The sequence below is a fragment of the Paramormyrops kingsleyae genome, unplaced genomic scaffold (assembly GCF_048594095.1).
Source record: "Paramormyrops kingsleyae isolate MSU_618 unplaced genomic scaffold, PKINGS_0.4 ups63, whole genome shotgun sequence".
Lineage (NCBI taxonomy): Eukaryota > Metazoa > Chordata > Actinopteri > Osteoglossiformes > Mormyridae > Paramormyrops > Paramormyrops kingsleyae.
Genome location: NW_027326001.1, coordinates 135 through 4,397, shown reverse-complemented (window position 1 = coordinate 4,397; position 4,263 = coordinate 135). Strand labels below are relative to the sequence as shown.

Here is a 4,263-nt window from a genome sequence, read left to right as displayed (position 1 = left end):
AATCAGACAAGAGTGTAGGAGGGCAGAACGCAGGTGGAAAAAAGATAAGTTATATGTATCTTTCGACATTTTGAAAGAAACCTGGTTTAAATATCAAAAAACTATTAAATCAGAAAAAACTAAATATTTTTCTGATATTATTCAACACAACTCTGACAAACCACATGTTCTTTTCAATACTATCAACACTGCTCTCAATAACCATCAGCCTGTGGAGTTAGACACCTCCACAGTGAATAGTGAAAAATTCCTGCAGTACTTTGTGTCCAAGATTTCTAGCATTAGAGCTCTTATAATCCCACCTTCTTTTGACCCTTCTATTTCTGTCACTTGTACTGGGACTTTCAGTCAGTTTGAGCCAATATCATTCTCAAATTTAAGTAAAATTATTGGTCAATTGAAAATTTCATCTGGTCCAGCAGACACAGTTCCTCCTCTTCTTATTAGACAGACAATTGAAACTACAGGTCCCAGTATATTAGAGATTATGAACTGTAGCCTTGCCTCAGGTGTTGTGCCAAGGAAATTTAAGCATGCTGTAGTTCAGCCGTTGATTAAAAAACCTAACTTAGACACTTCAATCCTCTCTAACTACAGACCCATATCTAAACTACCATTTTTATCTAAAGTTCTTGAGAAACTCGTGCTACAACAATTACAGTTTTTTCTAGATATGCACCCTTCCAATCAGGTTTTAAAGCCCTACACAGCACTGAATCAGCACTACTTAAGGTTTTTAATGATCTATTACTAGCAACTGACTCTGGAGATTCTGCTATCCTTCTTGATCTCACCGCTGCATTTGACACTATAGATCATGACATATTAATCTCCCGTCTGGAGCATTATGTTGGTATCAGAGGCACTGCTCTGGAATGGTTTAGATCATACCTGACAGACAGAAGTCTTTCTGTCTGCCTAAATGGATCGGTATCTACCTCTGCACCTCTCCCCTGTGGGGTTCCTCAAGGGTCCATTCTGGGGCCGATACTTTTTTCCCTTTACATGCTCCCCTTGGGATCTATTCTGAAAAAATATAATATCTCTTTTCATTGCTATGCAGATGATACGCAAATTTACATGGCATTAATACGTAATGACTCCCACTCTTTTAAACGTTTACTTGATTGTCTAGAGGACATCAAAGCCTAGATGGCTTTCAATTTTTTAAACTTTAATGAAAACAAAACCGAGGTTCTAGTATTTCGGCCCAGTGCTGCCTGTGATGCATATGTAGACCTAGGCCCCCTAGAACCATATGTGAAAGACACGGCAAAAAACCTTGGCATAATTCTTGATTCTAATTTTAAAATGGAGAAACAAATAAACACAGTTGTTAAGTCTTGCTTTTTCCAATTATGGCTTTTATCCAAGGTAAAACCCTTTCTATCATTCAAAAACTTTGAAAGGGTTATACATGCCTTTGTTTCATCTCGCCTAGACTACTGCAATGCCCTGTATGCGGGCATTAGCTGCTCCTCCATATCCCGTCTTCAATTAGTTCAAAATGCTGCAGCCCACCTTCTAACCAGAACGCGTAGGCGTGAGCATATTACACCTGTGCTCGCAGCCCTTCATTGGCTCCCGGTCCATTATAGGATTCATTTTAAAATTCTATTATTCGTTTTTAAAGCTTTACATCGTCTGGCTCCCTCCTACATATCAGGTCTTTTAAAAGTTCATACACCATACAGGGCTCTTAGGTCAGCTGACCAACTCCACCTACTCATTCCTCCATCTAGGCTAAAAAGCCGAGGTGATCGGGCCTTTGCAGTGATGGCACCGAAACTCTGGAATGAGCTGCCATTGCACATACGCCTAGCTCCTTCTTTGGCTGTTTTTAAATCTCATCTTAAAACACATTTTTATGCCCTGGCATTCAATACACCATGAATGTGTTATTTAATTACCAGTAATTTCATTTATTTACTTATTTATTTATTTTTGTATTTTGTTTCATGTTTTATTTTGTGTCGTCCTCTCCATTTGTCTACTAGGTCGTATTTCCATGCTTGTCCAGCACTTTGGTCAGCTGTTATTGTTGTTTTTAAAGTGCTTTATAAATAAACTTGACTTGACTTTATGTTTTCATTTAAAATTCAGCTTGACACTTACCAATCTTGGTCACCACCTCGGGTCCTCGCAATTCGATTCCCTCCCCTGTCCTGGGCAACAATTAGCTACTTTGACACCGTTCTTTCTTGTAATGTTGCTTGTAAGAGCATTTTTTACAAGCCACCTGTGAATAACAGAGCAAAAAAATGTTATTACTATTAATATTTTGCCAAAGTATTTTTAAGTGTATAAGTGAACACTTTCTTATGACTGAAAATTTAGATTCTGCTTAGAGCTAGGCGATATGACCTTAAATCAATATCATGATTAATTAAAAATAAATCATTTTACCTCAATTATGATTAATGATTTTTTCCCCCTCATAGTTCACTGACAAAGTTAGTACTGTTAATATGTAAATATGCTCAACTATTAAGACTTGAATATTTTGTTCTAATAAAACAGTGCATATGTTATCTGTGGTTTTAAAATAATTTAAGGAAACTGTTTGAAAAGGACTTTTCGCCAATGTACTTTGTGTCATGATTGAGCAATATAGTCTTACCTCCTTCTCCGCTTCCCTTTCACCATTCCTCCTCCAGATTCTGACTTTGTGTGCTGGTCTGAGTTCCCCTCAGACTTCAAAAGTTTTGTTCTTGCATGGGCATAGTTTCCGGTAGATGATACATAAAAAAGGGGAATGCTATCGTTCCCTGTTTGTTTTTGATTTAGAAGCAATCGTAATCACATCATTATAACTACTTAAAGTATTACCTGCTTTTCCCAAGACACGCACTTTAAACTGTGGCCAGTCTGTACTCGGAAAAATGTCTTCCTTCGCTGCCTTGCTGATACTGACTTTTCCTGGTGGCCAGTAACAAGTATCTTCTGGTCCTTTGCATTAGCTCACAATACATTTGCGTTTTCTCCCTGGTGACCCATGTGATCAAAGATACGTTAGAAGAGAAGGGATCTAAGTAGATGTTATGGTAACCTGTTGTAATAAAGTTTTAATTAAGCAACAGCAAACTGGCCGCCCAAATGTTTTTGAATGTCGCGCTATCTGCCTGCACTACCTTCGCGATCTACCGGTCGTTCGCGATCGACGTATTGGGCACCCCTGTGCTAAGCGATTTCCCTCCAAGAAGTACAGCTAAAAATATAGCAAGTATAGCTAATTTACCAAACTAACACCGTTACCTGCAAAATTCCAATATGACAAGAAGGCTAACTAAACAGATTTTATTAAAACTTGGAAAATCCCTGGAAGCCGATCCGTTAGACACAACTTTATTACTGAATATTAATTTAAGTACAACCCAGATATGTGTAAAAGTAATGTTTCACTTTTAACCCAAAAATACTTTAGTTTATACCTGTTGCACACTGGCTCGCCTCAGATTCCGAGTGATGGAAAGTGCCAGAGAAAGAGGCGGGAAAGTCCGATGAGAGTTGGCGGGCGCGTGCGGGGGGCGTGGATGGCTGCGACGGTATACGCACGTGCGCTTTTGTATTATGTTCTCTCAGCCTCATACACGGATTCTTTTGCTGAGTAGAAAACTGGTCGGGCAATATAGCATGTAGGCCTTATAAAAAATATATTTTATTAAAATTGCTCAGATGTACCAAGACATTAGCCCATGAATAAACAAACAAACAAATGAATAAATATATGCAATAGATGCGGCCAGAGTGCGAATTACCTCTCCATAATTGGGGGGTACTGCCTTCATAACACTTCTATGACCATTATGGTCTGCTACCGCGTCAATATGAATAGTCGCCACCAGAAGCAATGTTAAGAGTGCAAGATTCACTAGGGGAGTTTACTAACATGTATGCAACACACGGTCATGGTCTGGACATGCAACAAAATGAGAAATCACTTTGTCGAGGTGACACTCGAACAGAAGATCTCATTATCCTTATCCCAATCCAAAAGATTTTGGTTTTGATAACTCCCAGGAATTATCCTAGAAGAAGTACAGTATACTAGTAAAAGTAATAAGCCTATACATTTACAAACAGCCTGGTCTGGTCCAGCAGTCTGCTGTTATTCCTGCCCTCTCAGTCCCCCCAGCTCCAACAGCCTTCAGAAATAAATATGAGTTATTATTGATAACATTACTTTATACATATGTTAAAAAGCAGAAACTTCAACAAACATGAAATCAACAATAAACTACGTCTATTTATCAAACGTGTTAC

At 38.5% G+C, this 4,263-nt stretch overlaps 1 long non-coding RNA gene across 2 annotated transcripts; it reads right to left on the bottom strand.

The window, feature by feature from the left end:
* Positions 1-256: 256 nt before the first annotated feature.
* On the bottom strand, positions 257-3,496 carry LOC140586450 (uncharacterized). 2 transcript variants are annotated; one of them, XR_011988245.1, is made up of 5 exons: positions 3,432-3,496; positions 2,830-2,985; positions 2,621-2,710; positions 2,116-2,239; positions 257-1,026 (listed from the first exon to the last, which is right to left on the bottom strand). It is a non-coding gene; the product is annotated as an uncharacterized lncRNA (long non-coding RNA). The 2 variants fall into 2 exon arrangements; XR_011988244.1 differs by having other exon boundaries at positions 2,621-2,985.
* Between the last annotated feature and the right edge of the window lie 767 nt (positions 3,497-4,263).